The sequence below is a fragment of the Podarcis pityusensis genome, assembly GCF_964106645.2.
Source record: "Podarcis pityusensis genome assembly, chromosome: 3".
NCBI lineage: Eukaryota > Metazoa > Chordata > Lepidosauria > Squamata > Lacertidae > Podarcis > Podarcis pityusensis.
In genome coordinates, this window is record NC_138026.1 from 16,842,249 (window position 1) to 16,863,644 (window position 21,396).

The 21,396-nt window shown below is 44.7% G+C and overlaps 1 protein-coding gene and 2 long non-coding RNA genes across 3 annotated transcripts in view; 2 read left to right on the forward strand and 1 right to left on the reverse strand.

Moving 5' to 3' along the window:
- VSNL1 (visinin like 1) overlaps nt 1–21,396 on the forward strand; it is a 107,008-nt gene that overhangs the window by 32,161 nt on the left and 53,451 nt on the right. The gene's annotated exons all lie outside the window — the stretch shown is intronic.
- On the reverse strand, nt 2,477–17,203 carry LOC308473729. The gene is made up of 3 exons (XR_013984256.1): nt 17,183–17,203; nt 7,946–8,063; nt 2,477–3,060 (listed from the first exon to the last, which is right to left on the reverse strand). It is a non-coding gene; the product is annotated as an uncharacterized lncRNA (long non-coding RNA).
- Nucleotides 6,389–21,396, forward strand: part of LOC308473762 — a 136,382-nt gene continuing 121,374 nt past the window's right edge. The window contains exon 1 of the long non-coding RNA XR_013984294.1: nt 6,389–7,226. This is a non-coding gene — a long non-coding RNA (uncharacterized lncRNA). The remainder of the gene's footprint in view (nt 7,227–21,396) is intronic.

The window sequence follows — 21,396 nt, forward strand, 5'->3', positions numbered from 1 at the left end:
GAAGGGGGGAAAATGAACGAATTCCTATGCTCCACAAATAACCCAGAGATGCATTTTAAATAAAAGGACACATTCTACTCATGTAAAAACATGCTGATTCCCGGACCGTCCACGGGCCAGATTTAGAAGGCGATTGGGCCAGATCCGGCCCCTGGGCCTTAATTTGCCTACCCGTGGCATAGTCCCAACAGCTTGGTTTGCCATTCCTCTCTGGTAGGGACTTTGTCTTCTTTCCATCTCTGGGCTAGTAAGATCCGTGTGGCTCTTGTCACATACATAAAAAGTCTTTTCTGCTCCTTTGGAATATTTGTACCTACAATTCCTAATAAAAAAGCTTGTGGTTATTTTAAACATTTTTTCCAATTCATTTTATATCATTTCCCAGAAGGATTTTATTACCTTACATGTCCACCACATATGATAAAAGTTGCCTTCTTTTGTTTAGCTTTCCAACAAATACTTGTACTTATCCTACACATTTTTACTAACTTATTAGGAGTGAAATACCACCGGTACATTATTTTCTTATAATTTTCTTTCAGTGTACAACATGCAAGATGGTGGGCTTTTTCAGTAGATGTGCCAGTGTTGTGAACAGCCTCCATGTTGAAATAGTAGAAGCCACATCAATATTGTCATTCTGCTGACTCTTGAAGGCACACTTGTTTTGACAAGCGTTCCCCTGAACTTGAGCTTCCTGATCTAATTGTTTTGATTGCTCCTCCGTTTTAATTGCTGTGCTTTGTAACGGGCTAGTTTTATTGTCTATTTTAATCGTGGGTGCTTTGGATATTCTGATGGAGTTGTTTTTCATTGCATGCTTTAATTATGTGTCAATATTTTATAACTGATGATAAAATAATGCCATTTGGGCATGTAAGCAGTACACAGGTAAATCAATGATAACAATAATTCTTGTAGCAGTAAAGTTCTAAGTAAAAGAGCAGAGAGCTTGCTTCCTTTGTGTCCATTTCTAGAGTATCAGCAGTTTGGGTTTAGAGACCTCCCCTTGTATTCCTCATAAAGTGAAAAGTACAAGGATAGAACTGCATAAATAGTAATGGTGGAGGTGAGAGAGAATCAGAATTTAATTTTTCTCTGTTTTGTTTAATACTGGTTTTAATGCATGTGTTGTTTATTTAAAAGAAAGCAACTATTAAGTCATTAACTAACATGGTCACCATCTACCACAGCAAGCATGACCCTGCCAAACTGGAAGAACTCTTAAGCCTCATTTATTTCAGGGGAAGAGATTTAAACATTCTTAATTCTCTAAACACTGCCACACACACACAACACTTGATTGTTTAAAAGAACCTCTCAAAGTGGTTTTACAAAGAGAATAACACAATAAAATTATCAGTTTAAAAAAAAAGATAAAACAGCTCTTTAAATCATTCGAAACATAAAATCAACGATAAACAAAAAATGGATTAGAACAATATACCCAAATTCTACACATCCAGGTCAGCTTGTATCAGTGGTACTGCTTTGAATATGACAAATTGAACCACTAAAGCTATATTTATAAAGAGAAACATGGCCTGTAAGATATTATGTCACAGAATAGTGCCATGTTATTGTTGTATTTAAAATGTCTTTGCATGTCTTGTGTCATTTCCTGAATGGACATCTATACCAACGAGAAAAAGGCTCACAATACCTATTATTTATCCAGGCCTGGAAAGCTGTATAATATTTCAGTGGCCCAAAGATGTACAGTGGTACCTCGGGTTACATACGCTTCAGGTTAAACGTGTTCTCCCTAGCAGAGAGCGCGTGTTGCGGTGGGGGATACAATCCACCCCATTGATGCTGGGCGGATTTGTGGAGGGACCCAGGCAGTGTATTGGTTAATCGGGTCACTGGGGAAAACTGCTTGTTGCCAATTTTGAAGGAGGGGTCAGAGGTTTTAAATACTGGTCACCCAACTTTGAGCGTTCTCTTGGCTGCTTGCACCGGATCACCCGCCCACCCTCCGTGTATTGGCGGGGTTGTTCGCTTGACCTTCCTATGCCTGTCATGGGGTCGTCTGCTTTGAGGCAGGGGCCTGGTAGGAATTTGTCCATTTGGCTGATTGGCTGGTGCCATTTGGTTTTGCCTACTGCGTAGCAAATCGTCACAACTTGTAAGGTTGGCGGTTAGGCATTGGTTCAAATTGGTTGGTGGAGGGGTAAGTGCCTACCCCTCCAATGGTGGTGCGGAAAGGGAATTCCGTTAAAGGAATCCAGGGGCTTGCCACCCCTTTCATCCTAGTCCCTGGCATCGGACTTGGGCCGTGCAAGCCACCGGGAGCATGAGGGTGAGAAGTGAGGGACTGAGGCCCAGCTTCATTTTCTCCCCAAAATTTGTTTCCCGCACTGGCTTTCGCTGGAATCCGGAAGTCCAGTTCTGTCCCCTGGGCAAGGACAGATAGTTGGAACCAGTGACTAAGCAACCACTCAGTTGGATGTATTTAAATAAAGTTGTGGCCAAAATCATGCCAAAAACCCAAACCAAAATTGATGTGTGATGTGTGAGTTATTGGGGGGTGGCTTGGGGACCTCGACACGCAACATACGCTTCAGGTTACAGACTCCGCTAACCCAGAAATAGTACCTCGGGTTAAGAACTTTGCTTCAGGATGAGAACAGAAATCACACCGCTGTGGCGTGGTAGCAGCGGGAGGCCCCATTAGCTAAAGTGGTGCTTCAGGTTAAGAATAGTTTCAGGTTAAGAACAGACCTCCAGAACGAATTAAGTACGTAACCAGAGGTACCACTGTATCTATTTCATCACTTATCCAACTTTTATTTCAACAAGTGGATTAACCAGAATAACTTTTTTTATTTTTTGCATGGCGTGCTTGGTTCAAGATATGTTATTAACGCCTACTGCAGCAATGAGAAAGAAACCCTATTCGTCTAATTTCAGTCTTTTTATTCATGAGACTGGCCTTTCCATCATAGCTATTTTTCCATGCAGTACAACGTGCTCCTTTTTCCTTTCTCTTTTTGAAAAAGGCATTTCAGAGAGCTCCAGGGAGAAAGAAAGCAAGGACAATGGGAGCGTTGCTCATTGCTGAGGGGAAATCAAAGGAACAAGTTAAAATAAATCCTCGCCAGAGGCCTCCTGTGTACCATTTTTATTTTGATACAAACAGTTTTCTAGGTGAATAAGGAAGCCGTTCCTGAGAAAACAGATCGGGGGCTAGTACATTGAGAAGTACAAAACCCTAGAGCTGATTTGCTCACTCCTGATTAGCAGGTACATGTGAACCCACGGCTTGCCCCATGATTCACATAATGTTTCGATACTTGCGGGCACCATAGGCAGCCATATTTGGCCCAGGCAGCCCTCAGTTAACTGGCAATTATCCCTCTAAGAGATCAAATCGGATTTGAGCTTTGACAGATCTATATTGGGTAGTGTTAGTATGATAGAATTGGAAAGGACCTGAGATGCAACCATTGCCAGCTGTTGCAGGAAACCCACCACGATGGCATCCCTGATAGGTGTGGCCATCCATTCTTGGCTGAGGAAAACCTCCTAGGATGGGATTCAACTGTGCAAGGACTTCTTGCTTGCACAATGGGTCTTTCCCCCTACTCCTGCCCCTGTGTTCTCCCAAAATTGGCTGGAGAGGTGTTCAGGAGAACCCCTGCAACAGCAAACAGGTGGGGAAGAGAGGAGGAATCGTTCCATCTGGCAAGCCTAGTTGCTTTCGCTGATGGGAACTACAGTAGTACCTCGGGTTACATGCACTTCAGGTTACAGACTCCGCTAACCCAGAATTAGTACCTCGGGTTAAGAACTTTGCTTCAGGATGAGAACAGAAATCGTGCTCCAGCAGCGTGGCAGCAGCAGGAGGCCCCATTAGCTAAAGTGGTCCTTCAGGTTAAGAACAGTTTCAGGTTAAGAACGGACCTCCGGAACAAATTAAGTACTTAACCCGAGGTACCACTGTATCAGAAGAGCACAAAGTTGAATTCTTGCCCAGTGAAGGAAAGTTCTCCGCCTTCTGAGGCAGCCTGTTCTGCTGTTGAACAGCTTGTGCTATTGAATTCTTCCTAAAACTTAGGGTCAAATGTCAAGAAAGAGGACTCCTATCAATCCCCGGCATGTCTCAGTAGGCCTGGGAGAGAACCTTGTCTGAAATCTTGGAGTGTGTCCACTAGTCAGCATAGACAGTACTGATGGATCCATATTCTCTATGCTCCTTTGCAAGCTCCTCTCCGTATATGCACAAAGATGGAAGGATCCTTCGTCACCAACAATGGAAGAATGGCTGTTAAAACTAACAGACTTAGCTGAGATAGAGAAGTCAACATGTTTAATCACAGAAAAGTCATTGTTAAAATTTGTTAAAGATTGGAAATCTCCCATAGACCTTTTGCATGAAAAGAAGAGAAAGAAATAATGATATCTGGATTTGAGGATTGAAGATAATTTTGTTTATAGAAAATGGTTTTTTTGGGTATAATATTGGATTGTATGAAGTGAATAATGTTTTTATAATTTTATAAAGCGGACAGGTGTAGTTATTTTCTGAATCTAATTTTTCTACCTTTTCTAACCTTTTTCTACTTTTCTAACCTTTTTCTACTTTTCTAACCTCTTTTCTACTCTAATTTCTTTCTTTTTCTTTCTCTCCCCCCCCCCCCTTGTGCTTTTATTGTATCTAGATAAAAGTCTAGGTATGGTTTTAAAGCGCGGTAATATGTTAAGTTTTGTATTTTTCTCTATAAAGCTTAATAATTATTTTTTTAACTAACAGATTCCAGGAGAGCCCACACATTCACTTTCTCCTGCTAACCCATTGTTTAGCTTGATGTGGTGTAAACACCAGGCCTTTGAGAACCAAGGTGATCTAGCAGATAGCACATCTCACCTAGGACTGTTCCCCATTTATCAAAGAGGGATAATGATTAGGAGCAGTTTTGTAATTAGGACAAAACGATCGCAGAATGCCTAAGTCACTTTCGTCATTAAAAGAACTGCTGTATGGAGGCTAGCTTAGTAATTACAAGGACAATGTTAAGTGAGTGGAAAATGCTGGCGTTGCATAGTGTCCCAAAGTCACTGGTTTATATAGGAAGCTGCCTTATAAGGTAAAAGGTAAAGGAACCCTGGACGGTTAAGTCCAGTCAAAGGCGACTATGGGGTTGTGGCACTCATCTCGCTTTCAGGCTGAGGGAGCCGGCATTTATCCACAGCATCTTTCCGGGTCATGCAGCCAGCATGACTAAACCGCTTCTGGCACAACGGAACACCGTGACGGAAAAAAGGGCGCACGGAAACGCCATTTACCTTCCCGCCACAGGGGTACCTATTTATCTACTTGCACTGGTGTGCTTTCGAACTGCTAGGTTGGCAGGAGCTGGGACAGAGCAACAAGAGCTCACTCTGTCGCGGGGATTCGAGCCGTCAACCTTCCGATCGACAAGCCCAAGAGGCTCAGTTGTTTAGACCACAGTGCCACCCGCATCCCTTATAACAGGCTTCCTCAACCTCAGTCCTCCAGAGACTACAATTCCCATCATCCCTGACCACTGGTCCTGCTAGCTAGGGATCATGGGAGTTGTAGGCCAAAAACATCTAGAGGGCCGAGGTTGAGGAAGCCTGCCTTATAATGTCAGGCCATTGGTCTATCAAGCTCCTGGTTCTTTGCACTGACTCTCCAGGATTTGAGGCAGGGGTCTCTCCTACCTGCAGATGGCAGGGATGGCAGCTGGGAGTTTCTGCAGTCAAACATGCACCCTATCACTGTGCTGCGGCTCTTTGAATCGCACCTTACCCATAGCAGTATGAGGATAATAGACTAGTCCCATCGATGGCAAATAGTGTGAGGGTTCTGGGCGGGTGGGTGCCAGGTGCTTTTGACCTTTCATTGAATAAAGCCTTTTAATACTTTGCACTAGTAGGAGCAGCAGTGGATGTAAAGGCAATCAAGCAAGCCTGGACCGGTTCCAGCAGCACGGGAGTGCTCTGAGTTGCTCTGGACCCAACCCTCTGTGTTCGTAAAGGTAAAGGGACCCCTGACCATTAGGTCCAGTCGTGACAGACTCTGGGGTTGCGGCGCTCATCTCGCTTTACTGGCCGAGGGAGCCGGCGTACAGCTTCCGGGTCATGTGGCCAGCATGTCTAAGCCGCTTCTGGCGAACCAGAGCAGCGCACGGAAACGCCGTTTACCTTCCCGCCAGAGCGGTACCTATTTATCTACTTGCACTTTGTGCTTTCAAACTGCTAGGTTTGCAGGAGCTGGAGCAGAGCAACGGGAGCTCATCCTGTCACAGGGATTCGAACCGCTGACCTTCTGATTGGCAAGTCCTAGGCTCTGTGGTTTAACCCACAGCGCCACCCTTCTGTGTTCATATCTATGTATTAAAATGAACAATAGGGACCTGTGACACAGTTTTTCTTTTGTGGATCACTCCTGTTGAGGCTATTCAATTTTGTCCGTCCTCCCTCTTGTCAGGTTTTCCATTTATCCATGCCGACTGTCAGGCGGCAGAGGACCCAACCCCCCACGGTAGGTTGCCAGGAATGGATAAGACAAGGAAAAGTCCTTACCAACTGCTTTTTATTCAATATTCACAGAGAGAGACTTGGAAATGCAGCTTCTTGGGATAATGGCGTTGCCCCGAGTGATCCTCGGCCCCTTTTCTCCCACTTCCTCATTCGTCACCTTCTCCCCCTACGGGTGGCGCTGAAGGTCCTTTGATTCTGAGCCCTTTGCTCTACTGCTTTCAATTCTCGCCAGGTTATGGGATAGGGGGGTCTTGAATGCTTTCTAAGAACATTGTGTCCATCAGCTGTTGCCAGTGCCGGATTTACGTATCAGCTAAACAAGCTATAGCTTAGAGCTCCACTCTCTTGGGGGCCCCCCAAAAAATTAAAGGGTGAAAAACCTGGATGTACATTTCCAATTGTATTTCAGTTCAACAATTACTTTGATAAAATACATATTTTGTTATGTGCAAATGGCTTTAGATACCTATTACAGTGGTACCTCGGGTTAAGTACTTAATTCGTTCCGGAGGTCCGTTCTTAACCAGAAACTGTTCTTAACCTGATGCATCACTTTAGCTAATGGGGCCTCCTGCTGCCGCCGTGCCACCACCACTGCACGCTTTCTGTTCTCATCCTGAAGCAAAGTTCTTAACCCGAGGTACTATTTCTGGGTTAGTGGAGTCTGTAACCTGAAGCGTATGTAACCTGAAGCGTATGCAACTGTAGGTACCACTGTAGGTCCATAGATTACCATACAGTATATATTCAACACAAAAAACAGCAGCAATTTGTTGTTGACAAAGGACAGCTGGACATATAATGGGCCCCGTTACCTTCAGTAGCTTAGGGCCTCATCAAACCTAAATCTGGCCCTGGCTGTTGCCCTCCTGGTGGTTCTTCTTCCTTCTCCTCCTCCTCTTCTTCTCCCATTCGTTCCCAGCTTTCCCCCTCATCTGCCTCTGAGCTGTGACCTCCCTCAGTCCCCTGCTCTAATTCTGAACTGTCTCCTTCTCTGGAAGGGTCAGGTTGGGGAGGTGGTCTCCACCATTCCTCCTCTGCCCCGTCCCTGACATTGACAGCCATCCCAAGGCTCTAGGGAAAGGCCTGTAGCTCCGTAGTAAAGTATCTGCTTTGCTTTCCCAGGTTCAATCACAGCATTTTCAGGTAGAGCTGAAATCCCAGAGAGCCGTTGTAAACAATAATGAACCAGATGGACCAATGGCTTGCCTCAATATAAGGCAATTTCTATATTCTTACTCCCTGGACTGTTTTGGGAGGTTCCTTCCATCTTACTTAGTCCCCACCCCCAGTCCTACTTTTTAAAAAGTATTTCAGCCCTTGAGGTTCCCTTGATCTTGATGATACCTCCCTCTAGCACATAAATGGGGGTGTTTCAGTAAGGATCAGCATAGTAGCAGATGGGGCAGGTGGTTGGTGGGGAGGGATTACTCACCTAGCCTCCTGATGACAAGCATCATTGCTGGATCCTGGGAGGGGTGAGGCAGCAAGGAGCTCAGCGTAGGGTTGGGTGGATGGACCAATCACTCCTGACCAGCACTCAGAAAACAGACCTGCAACAAAATGTCACAGCATGAAATGTTTCTGGTTCACTGTTCTAGTCAGTCACCCATGCCCTCCATCCACAATCATTTATTCCATGCCCCTTCCAGTAGTTTTCCATCCCAGCAGCAGTCAGATAGAAGTCTGTGCTACTGAATATCTCCTATCCTCGTTGGGTTGTTTGGGGATTCCCCCTCCCGGATTTAAAGAGGTCCCCCCCCCCAAGAGTTGGGTACTTCTTCAAACCTTGGGGTCTCCCAAGCTTGTTCCCAGTATACCTGAAGGAGCATCTCCACCTCCATTGTTCAGCCCAGACACTGAGGTCCAGCTCCGAGGGCCTTCTGGTGGTTCCCTCACTGCGAGAAATGAAGCTACAGGGAACCAGGCAGAGGGCCTTCTTGGTAGTGGCACCCATCCTGTGGAACACCCTCCCATCAGATGTCAAGGAAATAAACAACTATCTGACTTCTAGAAGATATCTGAAGGCAGCCCTGCTTTTAATGGAAGTTTTTAATGTCTGATGTGCTATTGTGTTTTTAATATTCTGTTGGGAGCTGCCCAGAGAGGCTGGGGAAACCCAGCCAGATGGACCGGGTATAAATAATAATTTATTATTATTATTATTATTATTATTATTATTATTATTATTATTGCTGTTGTCTCCTCCTCGTCCATGAGTGATGGTGGTTTGGCTAGAAACAGAAGGAACAATTAGGTGTAGAGAAAGCAAGAAGGATCTCTGAGCCAACCATCGTTCTTTGCCATATGAAGTTGTAAGTGTTGGGAGCCAATTTATATATTGCCAAGGAATATGAAAATATGCTATGAAAGTGTACGTTGATACGACATATTTTTGTGTCAGCCTCCATTATGAGAGGAGAATCAAATACCCCATACTGGAGAGTCAAAAGGCCAACAATATAGTCTGCTAGGGACCCACAGATTCAATCCTGTGGGGTCTTTAATATTCCTTTAACATCTGTCGTCTTTAGCCTCCAATGAGTCTGGTACACACAGAGTGCTATGGATTTTGCTTGGTTGATGCGAAGACCCAGCCTGTCTCCTGAGGAGCCCACAACATAAATAGAGTGGAACAATGCAGACCTTTGTGGGTTGAGGAAACATACAGACCAAGAGAAAGAGGTTACTTGCCAGGCCCTACAAGCACCCTTCTCGTCTTTCTCTTAATGTTTTAATTTCAGTTTTGATAAACTTTTTAATTGCAGGGTTTTCGAGCCAAAGGAGGTCTTGAAGGTTTGTCATGTGGGTCCAGTGTTGCTAAGCACTTGAGGCTGACTGGGCCCTGAAGCATAATGTGGACTTGCCGTCTCCTTGGATACCATTTTTTCCCCTGCCCCTCTTTCTTCACACATGAAATATACACTTCAGCTGAGGAGAGAAAATAGAGTTCTTGATCCTTTTCCCCTGCAGCTATTTCTCGAATGCTGGGAGTTTATCTCTCACTTGCTTGACTGCCTATGCTAAATTCTACTTGGCGCCATTTCCCCATCGTTGTTGAATCTTACTTCTCCGAACATTTAAAGTCTGTCATTTGCCCACCCTCACTGGACCCGAGGAAGGGGAGTTTGGCAAAGAGATGCTTCTCGTGGATGGAAGTAAACATAAGGTTGACTAAGTCATGCTCACGGTAGACTCATTGAAATCATTGGACTTCTTAATCATAAACTAACTCGTGTCCACTGATCTCAGTGGGCCTACTCTAAAAATGATGTAGTCAGATACAACCCATAACCAGATGAGACAGATTCTTGCCTGCTGGCACTCCCTGGCTGTCTTGGGCTTCACCCTCTAACCTGATGTGCCAGTTTTTCTTGTTTCAGATTCATTGAACTAATGGCTCTTAGGATTTGTTTTGGATTTCTTTTCTTTGCGTCACCACCATTTGGGTTTTGCTGTTTGTGCCACTTTTCCATAGGGCATCCCTATTTTCACTGGAGAAATGTTGGAGGGGTTGGAATTGTTGTTGTTTAGTCGTTTAGTCGTGTCCGACTCTTTGTGACCCCATGGACCAGAGCACGCCAGGCACTCCTGTCTTCCACTGTCTCGTGCAGTTTGGTCAGACTCATGCTGGTAGCTTCGAGAACACTGTCCAACCATCTCGTCCTCTGTCATCCCCTTCTCCTTGTGCCCTCAATCTTTCCCAACATCAGGGAAATCTTTACTCCTTTTCCAGGGAGTCTTCTTGCCATCTCATTTTTGACCACATCCAACTTACCAAGGTTCATGGTTTTTACATTCCAGGTTCCTACGCAATATTTTTCTTTACAGCATTGGACTTTCCTTTCGCTTCCAGGCATATCCGCAACTGAGCAACCTTTCGGCTTTGGCCCAGCCGCTTCATCAGCTCTGAATCTACTTGTACTTGTCCTCCACTCTTCCTCAGTAGCATGTTGGACGCCTTCCAACCTGAGGAGCTCATCTTCCAGCGTCATAACTTTTAAATGCCTGTTGTCTTTGTCCATGGAATTTTCTTGGCAGGGATACTGGAGTGGCTTGCCGGTTCCTGCTCCAAGTGGATCACATTTGGTCAAAATTCTCCACTATGACCTGTCCGTCTTGGGTGGCCCTGCATGGCATAGCTCATAGCTTCTCTGAATTATTCAAGCCCCTTCGCCACAACAAAGCAGTGATCCATGAAGGGGGGGGGGGTGCAATAGGACATCCCTATTTCCATTGGAGAAATGTTGGAGGGTATGAGTTCCCCATTGCAGGCAGTTGTCCTCCAACTCAAGGAGGGCAGCAGAGATAGCAACCCTGGGAGTGGGGGAGCTAGCATGCCATACTCATGTGTTCTGCTTACTCATGAGTATACTACTTGAGTAGGGCTTTTTTTTCATTGTGTCATGAAAAATAATTTGTTATGACCATAGCCTCATTGGTAGGTAGGCACTGAAAGTACCGTACATATTTTGGGTGCTTCGTGAAACCCTGGAGTGTTGGATCAGGAAATCCTGGCCTCAGAACCCATTTAATCGCGAAAATCACCATGGCCTCTGGCATAAATACCCTACATACCCTACCCTAAAGAATCCTGTGAACTGTAGTTTGAATCCGCCAAAGAATCCTATGAACTGTAGTTTGTTATGGAAGCTGAAAATTGTAGTTCTGTGAGGGGTAAACTATCTAATACCAGATCCTAGGAGTATTTGGGGGAAATGCTTTAAATGGGTGGTGTGCTTTCAGATCCCTGGCCTTGAGTTCCCCCATCTCTATTCTATAGCATGAATTTTGAGTTCTGAGTCACGTTTTCTGCAGAAAGGTCCTGTAATTTATCTAACGGAGAAAATGACTCCCTGCCATCGCATACTCTACCATTTCCAGCTTGTGGCCACACGGTGCTTTTAGTTTTGCAGAGGATATGCCAAGTCATATAAGACTATAGAGTAGCTATGAAATAGTAATGAACTTCTTTTATTGGGAACACAAAGTATTTTTGCTTTGTTTACGCAGAGATAGATCACTTTGAATTGGACGGTCTCTGATCTTTCAGCATTCTTCATCGCCAACAGCTTCTTGTTAGAAAACTTGCTTTCCCTAAGAATTTTACTCTCCCATACACAGTTTTAAAGTAACATGATATCTTAGGAGTCATATTAGTGTTAGGGATGCAGGTGGTGCTGTGGTCTAAACCAGAGCCTCTTTGGCTTGCCGATCTAAAGGGTCCTGAAGGTAATGGGAAGAAGAAGAAGAAGAGGAGGAGGAGGAGGAAGAGTTTGGACTTGATATCCCGACTTTCACTCCCCTTAAGAAGTCTCAAGGCGGCTAACATTCTCCTTTCCCTTCCTCCCCCAAAACAAACACTCTGTGAGGTGAGTGGGCTGAGAGACTTCAGAGAAGTCTGACTAGCCCAAGGTCACCCAGCAGCTGCATGTGGAGGAGCGGAGACGCGAACCTGGTTCACCAGATTACGAGTCCACTTCTCTTAACCACTACACCACACTGGCTCTCCCTTTATATGGGGCCCTTTATATGTCCAGTTGTCCTTTGTCAACAACATATTGTCATTGGGTTTTTTTTTGTGTTGAATGTATGCTCTATGGTAATTTGTGGACCTAATAGGTATCTATAGCCATTTGCACATAACAAATAGGAGCCTACACACCAAAACACTGTTGCTGTATGTAGGTTTTATTTTATTTGTTTTATTTCTTATATTTTGTACATCCAGTTTTTTCCCCTTTAGGTTTTTTTTTTGGGGGGGGGACCCAAGAGAGTGGGACCCTAAGGTATATCTTATTTAGCTTATATGTAAATCCAGCACTGCTTGGACCCAGGCTGAACGAAAGCATCAGCCCCTGTAGGATATAAGCAGTTGGCTTTTCTCCCAGAGGTTGTGTGAATCAGCCTCTTTAGTGAAAGGACGGTGTGGGTGGAAAGGCAGGAAGTAACAATGCCTTCTATTTACAAGGTGAAGTGACAGGTAAAATGACAGGTGATATTCCCCCATAGAGATCTGACCTTCACTTCTGCTACCTGCCTCTGCCCACTGCTTCCTAGAGAGGAGGGGGAAATATTTTGAAGGGAAGCCCGCAACTGCCGGCTAATTTCCTTACTGAACCCCACTGTTAATTTATTTTTTTAAAAGTGTGGGCAATGAGTCCCATCACCTGGCATTTTTTAAAACCCCATGTTTGATCATACTTTCTTTTCCCCACAAATCATTTGCCCCCCTTCTTTTCTACCGGGGTTTTTTTTTGGGGGGGGGAGGCATCTCCATAACTAGAATATTAATCTGCCTGTGATTTTCTCTCTCTTTGAGTTATTATAGCTAGTTTTTTCTGTATGAATCATATGTTGACTCGCCTAGCTGACTAACCATCCTGACCACTGTTGACGTCTTAAGTCGAAAGCATAAATCCACTCATTTTGTTCTGCCGGTGCATGATTCATTTAAAAATAAATAAAAATAAAGTAATGTTTCCACGGTATTTAATTGCAGATTGTCAAAAGGTATTCACAGAGGACATTATTAATCTGATGACTGATGATTAATGAATGGCTTAAAAGGCAGATGTACCTGGGGAGCAATAGCTATAATAACTACTGAAGCTTTGTTTTAACATTTGAAAGGGGTTTTCCGGAAGATGGGGGAGTGGATATAAAAAGCTTTAAACTACATTTGTGCCATCTATTTCCATTGCTATCCGCTGCAAATAGACTTCAATCAGTACAAGTAGTACAAGTGACAAGATTAATCTTTTCCCGTATGCTCAAGTTGTATAATTGTGATGGATCTGCCTACCATCTATATGCAAATTATTCGTTTATTTCGGCAAACGGCCACCAGGATTGTGCAAGACTGCATCTGATCAGGCTTCCGTGCCTTTATGCTGGCACAAGAGCAAAATGGAAGTTTCCGCACCATCTGTAAACCCAGACCTGTAATTGTTGATGTGCTGGTGGAGCACTGCCACTGCTTGGGCATAAATGTGACATGCTAGGTACGATAGGAAGGTAAAAAGGTAAAGGACACCTGGATGAATGTCCAGTCAAAGGCACCTATGGGGTTGCGGCGCTCATCTCACTTTCAGGCCGAGGGAGCCGGCGTTTGTCCACAGACACCTTTCCAGGTCATGTGGCCAGCATGACTAAACCGCTTCTGGCGCAACAGAACACCGTGACGGAAGTCAGAGCGCATGGAAACGCCGTTTACCTTCCTGCAACAGTGGTACCTATTTATCTACTTGCACTGGTGTGCTTTTGAACTGCTAGGTTGGCAGAAGCTGGGACAGAGCAACGGGAGCTCACCCCATCGCAGGGATTCAAACCGCCAGCCTTCTGATCGGCATGCCCAAGAGGCTCAGTGGTTTAGACCACAGCACCACCTGCATCCCGGCTTAGGAAGAGGAGGCATGGGCACCACATTACTTGAAGATGGCGCCCACAGGGCCAAACAACACGTTTTATACTAAATGTGCAGCTAGGTCTATTTTTTTCTTTGCTTAACTCAGTAATAGGCAACCTTCCACCCTCCAGATGTTTTGGCCTACAACTCCCATGATCCCTAGCTAACAGGACCAGCGGTCAGGGATGATGGGAGTTGTAGTCCAAAACATCTGGAGGGTTGAAGGTTGCCTATGCCTGGCTTAACTACAGGAGTTGGGGGATGTCAGGGACTGGGCAGAGGAGGAGTGGTGGAGACCGCCTCCCCATTCTGACCCTTCCAGGGGGGAGGAAGAGGAAGACAGTATAGATTTACAACAGGGGTTTGCGGGAGGTCACAGCTCAGAAGCAGATGAGGGGAAAAGTTGGGAAATCATGGGAAAGGAGGAGCAGACAGAGCCGGAGCAACAGCTGGCTGACATGTCACTAGAAAGCATTCCAGACTCTCCATCTCCCAGAACCTGGCAAGCCTTAAAAGTAGGAGAGCAAAGAACTCAAAGACAGAGGGCACTTAGTGGCACCTGTGGAGGACATGATGATAAATGAGGAAGTGGGAGAGAAGGGGGGGTGAAGATTCCCTTTTGGCACCGCCATTATCCAAGAGGCTGGGTTCCATAGTTTCTCTCTGTAAAGTTTGGAATAAATAAAGAACTGTAAGCAACTTTTCCTTATCTTTATACTTGCCTGGGCAACCAGCCAGGAGACAATGACAGCTTCCTGACAGGGGGTCATGATTGTCCCTGGATCTTCAGTGCACGAAGAGCTTCATCCAGCCTTCCCCAAGCATGATCCGGACAAAGATCACCCCTTCCTGCCTTGCGCACCAGGTTGTGAGGATCAGACAAATGGGTGCTGTTAAGTGTTTTGAGTCCTATAGTTGCCGCAGATGTTGTGCAACTGGGCTTTACCCTGCGGAAAGGTGAACTGGGAAGCGAGGAGGGGAGTGTTTTCGCTGAGAAGCGCTGGCTACCTCTTTCCTGCGTGGAAGTTATAAGAGAAAACTTGAGCGGTGAAGATGGCAAGCCACTCTCTGCCCTTCCTGCTGCAGCTAAGGTGGTTGTGTGTGGCTCAGATTGCCTGCCACTGTTAGACTTTTTTAACTGCACAGGGGTGTCAAGGGCCAGGAGTCAGCTTCACCTGCTGAGCAGGAGCCTGAAGGAGTAGAAGGCGAAGTGACTCCACCTGCGGAAGTGACTCCACCTGCTGCTGATCAGCCTTCTTGCTCCTGATGAGAACCAGCTGACTCCAGCTTTCTTAAGCAGGTGTTTCCAGCCTCAATCAGTTGCCGGAAACAACATTCGTCGTTCCTGGCCAAACCTTACTGCTGCTTGATTTTTGGGACCATGGGCTCTTGGCTTTCTTGACCCCCCCCCCCCGACTATCTGACTGAACTGAGATACTCCTGACCTTGTTGTTGTTTAGTCGTTTAGTCGTGTCCGAGTCTTCGTGACCCCATGGACCAGAGCACGCCAGGCACTCCTGTCTTCCACTGCCTCCCGCAGTTTGGTCAAACTCATGCTGGTAGCTTCGAGAACACTGTCCAACCATCTCGTCCTCTGTCATCCCCTTCTCCTTGTGCCCTCCATCCTTCCCAACATCAGGGTCTTTTCCAGGGAGTCTTCTCTTCTCATGAGGTGGCCAAAGTATTGGAGCCTCAGCTTCAGGATCTGTCCTTCCAGTGAGCACTCAGGGCTGCTTTCCTTCAGAATGGAGAGGTTTGATCTTCTTGCAGTCCATGGGACTCTCAAGAGTCTCCTCCAGCACCAAAATTCAAAAGCATCAATTTTTCGGCTATCAGCCTTCTTTATGGTCCAGCTCTCACTTCCATACATCACTACAGGGAAAACCATGGCTTTAACTATGCGGACCTTTGTTGGCAAGGTGATGTCTCTGCTTTTTAAGATGCTGTCTAGGTTTGCCATCGCCTTTCTCCCAAGGAGCAGGTGTCTTTTAATTTCGTGACTGCTGTCACCATCTGCAGTGATCATGGAGCCCAAGAAAGTAAAATCTCTCACTGCCTCCATTTCTTCCTCTTCTATTTGCCAGGAGGTGATGGGACCACTGGCCATGATCTTCATTTTTTTGATGTGGAGCTTCAGACCATATTTTGCACTCTCCTCTTTCACCCTCATTAAAAGGTTCTTTAATTCCTCCTCACTTTCTGCCATCAAGGTTGTGTCATCTGCATATCTGAGGTTGTTGAGATTTCTTCCGGTAATCTTAATTCCGGCTTGGGATTCATCCAGCCCAGCCTTTCGCATGATGAATTCTGCATATAAGTTAAATAAGCGGGGAGACAATATACAGCTTTGCCGTACTCCTTTCCCAATTTTGAACCAATCAGTTGTTCCATATTCCTCCTGACCTTAGGAGTGGACTGAACCTTGTGTTCGGACTCTGCCCTCAGGCAAGTACCCCCTGGCCTCGCCCGCCACTCAGCTCTGCCGTTGCTGAGCAGAACGGGACTACAAGAAGGGGACAGCTTAGAAGTAAATCATGGAATCACAGAGTTGGAAGGGATCCTCAGGGTCATCGAGTCCAAACCCCTGCAATGCAGGACTGTCAACTAAAGCGCCCATGACTGATGGCCATCCAGCCTCTACTTACAAACCTCCAATGAAGGTGGGTCCACCTCCTTCTGAGGAAGACCATTCCACTGTCAAACAGCTTTTACTGTCATAAAGTTCTTCCTGTGGTTGTGTTGGAATCTCCTTTCTTGTAAGTTGAATCCATTGATTTGGGTCCTACCCTCCAGAACTTGTTCTATCTTCCATGTGACAGCTTTTTTTTTTTTTTTTTTTTTTGAGTTGAATTATCCCAATAGAATCAAAAGGTAAAAACAAAAATGTGTGAACGCACCCTCAGGTGTACTTTTATCTTGTACACACAAAGATGGAAACCAAATCCTTAAGAGCACAGGGATGTCAGCGCAATGTTTGGCAGTAGTCTTTTTATCATTCCACATATTTTACTATGGATAGTACTTGCCATATTTATACCATTATTATTATTATTATTATTATTATTATTATTATTAATTGAATTTATATACCGCCATATACCCGGAGGTCTCAGGGCCATTCACAGAAAAGATCAAAATAAAAACCACAAAATATATAATCAGAATATAAACAACAAGCCAATAACCCCCCTTCCCGCCAAAGGAGCCACTGTCAGGGAGCATTATCAGCACGGAATGCCGATGCTGATGAGAAAGTCTACTTACATCTCCATCCACTTCTCTCTCAATCGCTGAATGATCAAACAAAAGGAGTTTCCTATGCCGCTAGAGCCCTAGCGACCAATGAGCCACTAGAGGGAGGTGTCACAATGAAGGGCGTGTCACAAGGACCTCCGCAACCTAGCAACCACCAGCACTCAACTGACACTACTCTCAACTGACACTACTAAGTTTCCTTATATGGCTTTTAATCCATGTTCAGCCCCAAGACATTTTATTTAAATGATATTTATTAAAGTTTCAAAGAAAAGATTACATAAATAAAAAGAGAAAAAGAAAAAAGAAAAAAAAAATAAGAGAGAAAAAAAAATACAAAATACAGAAAAAAGATAAAAAACACTTTAAAAACACATCAATCTTTCCATGCCTTACATTTCATTTCCTTGCTTCCCTGACCTCCTCACACCTCCCTTTTTTGTATTCCAATTCTATTAATTAATTCAGCAATTCCTTTCCCTCTTTGTTTTTGTCTTAATCCTTTAACTTAATATATTATGACTTTAGATTTTCACCTGTTAACAATCCATTTTGACATACACCTTAATAACATTGCTGCTAAAACCACTTAACTTCATTCTGACATCATTCTAACATTCATTAATTTTGCAGTATTTCTGTAAATAGTCTTTCAATTTCTTCCAATCTTCTTCCACCGACTCTTCTCCCTGGTCTCGGATTCTGCCAGTCATTTCCGCCAATTCAATGTAGTCCATCACCTTCATCTGCCATTCTTCCAGAGTGGGTAGATCTTGTGTCTTCCAATACTTTGCAATAAGTATTCTTGCTGCTGTTGTGGCATACATAAAGAAAATTCTGTCCTTCTTTGGCACCATTTGGCCGACCATGCCCAGGAGAAAGGCCTCTGGTTTCTTCAGAAAGGTATATTTAAATACCCTTTTCATTTCATTATAAATCATCTCCCAGAAAGCCTTAATCCTTGGGCACGTCCACCAAAGGTGAAAAAATGTACCTTCAGTTTCTTTACATTTCCAACATTTATTATCGGGCAAATGATAGATTTTTGCAAGCTTGACTGGTGTCATGTACCACCTGTATATCATTTTCATAATATTCTCCCTTAAGGCATTACATGCCGTAAACTTCATACCTGTGGTCCATAACTGTTCCCAGTCAGCCATCATTATGTTATGTCCAACATCTTGTGCCCATTTAATCATAACAGATTTCACCATTTCATCCTGAGTATTCCATTTCAACAGCAAGTTATACATCTTTGACAAAATCTTAGTTTTGGGTTCTAACAAGTCTGTTTCTAATTTTGATTTTTCCACCTGGAAGCCAATTTTCTTGTCCAAATTGTATGCCTCCATTATCTGATAATAATGAAGCCAGTCTCGCTCTTTGTTTTATAGTTTCTCAAAACTCTGCACAGCCCCAAGACATTTTAAAGGGGCATTGGATGTCAATCAGATCGACGAAAGGGCCTGGTTAAAAAGCTTGGCACCTAAAGGTGTATAATGAAGGCGCCAGGCAAACTTCCCTGGGGAGAGCTTTCCACAGATGGGAGCCACTGCAGAGAAGGCCCGTTCTCATTCTCCCAGCCTACAAACCTCTCAAGGAAAGAACGGCCTCAGCAGATGATCTCAGGGTCCTTTAGGTTGCTAGGTTCACATGGAAAGAGGCGGTCCTTGAGGTATTGCAGTCCTAAGCCGTTGAAATACTATAAATACTATAATGTTATAAATACTATAAATACTGTATTGTATTATCATAGTAGTCCGCCCTGTATTTTAGTCCCTAATAAGGATCACCATATCAATGCTGTCTGGAAAACAATCTCTATTGACATAAACAAATCACTTCCCAGTGTCATGTCAGCATTATTAGCCCACTTCACCAGGGATGCAGGTGGTGCTGTGATCTAAAGCCTCTTGGGCTTGCCGATCCAAAGGTCGGTGGTTCGAATCCAGGTTACGGGGTGAGCTCCCATTGCTCTGTCCCAGCTCCTGCCAACCTAGCAGTTCGAAAACATATCGGCACAAGTAGATAAATAGGTACCGCTGTGGCGGGAAGGTAAATGGCATTTCTGTGCACTCTTTTTTCCGTCATGGTGTTCCGTTGTGTCAGAAGCGGTTTAGTCATGCTGACCGCATGACCTGGAAAGCTGCCTATGGACAAACGCTGGCTCCCTCAGCCTTAAAGCAAGATAAGTGCCGCAACCTCATAGTTGCCTTTGACTGGACTTAACCGTCCAGGGGTCCTTTACCTTAACCTTTTACCTATTAGCCCACCTTTAATGCTCTTTCTGGTGTAAACCCACAATCTGTGCCATGCCATATCCAGGCGAACGCCACCACAGGAAACTAGTTTGTCACAAATAAATACTGTGCCTAAACTGTGCACCCTGGTACACTGTTTACATTTTTGCTTTAGGTGTGTCTCCGTACCGGTGCTGCTCAGGGTGCTGAAAGCCTGACACGTCTGTAACTCCTCTTTAAATGTCATGAATGTTGCCTTCTCACCAGAATATTCCTGCTTAGAGTGCCAGCCAAAAAGCTATGGAGGCGCAGGTTAATCTGGTATCCAGGGCAGCTGTCTACCAGCTCCATCTGGTACGCGGCTAAGACCCTACCTGCTTGCGTACTCTCTCACCAGAGTAGTACATGCCCTGGTGAACTCCTGTCATGTAATTGATCTTGACGAATTAAGTAACTGAATACAGAAGAAATCTCAACCCCTTTAAGGCCTTGGTTTTTGAGCAGCTGAGGCATTGAACAAACTGAAAACTGCTGGATGAGAGCAGGCCTTTTCTGCAGTGGCACCAACCATCAGCAACCTCCATACAATCCAAAAGGCATAATCCGTGGTGTGTTTTCAACACCCATTAAAAATATACTGGTTTGTTCAGGCGTTCCTTGACTGTTTATATTTAGGTTGCTCTGCTTCGTATTTTGTTTTAGTATTCTGATTCTGCCTTTTTGTCGATGGTGGGTTTTTTCATTTGCTTTACATTCTAGACTTGCGATTTTACAGTTTTCATTCTGTCTGTGTCAGTCTATAACAGGGATTCCCAAACTTAGGTCTCCAGCTTCTGTTGTACTACAATTCCCACCATCCCTGACCACTGATCCTGCAAGCTAGGGATAATGGGAGTTGTAGTCCAACTGGAGACCCAAGTTTGGGAAACTTTGGTGTATAAGTTGATTAAATTAACTAATTGCTTCTTGTCAATGAGAAAGAAGGAAACAGTAGATTTCTTTCCAATTAATAATCTTGTGGGTGTGTTACTTTGTATTTTGTGGTGCAGACGTTCTCTAAATACATGCTAAAGTTCTTTATATCCCCTGTGAATAGCATAACCTTGCAAGGAGTTCCTGATGATAGCTTTGGTTGGTGCGCCGTTTAAGATTTCTGTTGCTTTCTCCGGTTGGGAGCCTGTTAACGCTCAATCTTCATGGAACGTTCTGGCAACTGTTCTATTCAGCCATTTTATTTTATTTTGCGGGCGAGATTTTGCTCCGTCAGCATGAGGGCGAGGATGAAGTTTTACATTAATCTCTCCCCCTACTGTGAACCAAGAATTATATATGAAAGGGTGAAACACGTGACAGGGATTTGACAGCTTTCTGCTGCTTCCCTCTGCTTTTCCTGCTGACATGACTAAGACGAAAGGCAGTGTCGAAAGAAGCCCGAGAAGAAAGGAACAATGCAGAGGTTTGTCAGGAGTTGCAGTTATTACCAGGGCGCAGCAGGGGATTTGTTAAAACTTACTCATGAAAAATAACACGGAAATTGGCCTATTATCGCCCTGCACAGGATTCTGCACATATCTGGCCCATTTCCTCTCTGTTGATGTTGCAAAACGCAGGGTCAACTGGTTGGGTAGTTCCATCCAGTTACAATGCAGGCAGGTTTTTATGGCTGGGTCTCTATGACTAATATAGGGTGGGTAACCTCTCAGATTCACAACTAGGAAAGATGGTGCCAGAAACATTACAAAACAATGCAGAACGGTTTATCTCCGCTGCTATGATCCGCACCTCTAAGCAGATGTGCTCAGCTGGGATGTTCAGTTTGGCTTAGAAAGTTGGTGTAAGACAAAGCCACTTCTGAGCTCGGGAGGAGGTGGTGTTGCGGGCTTCACGCCCCCAACACGCGCGGAGGCTGGCTTCCAGCCCCGCGCGATCAGGGGAATCCTCGGGCCGCATCATCCCCTGGCCAGCCAATCGGCTGGCTCA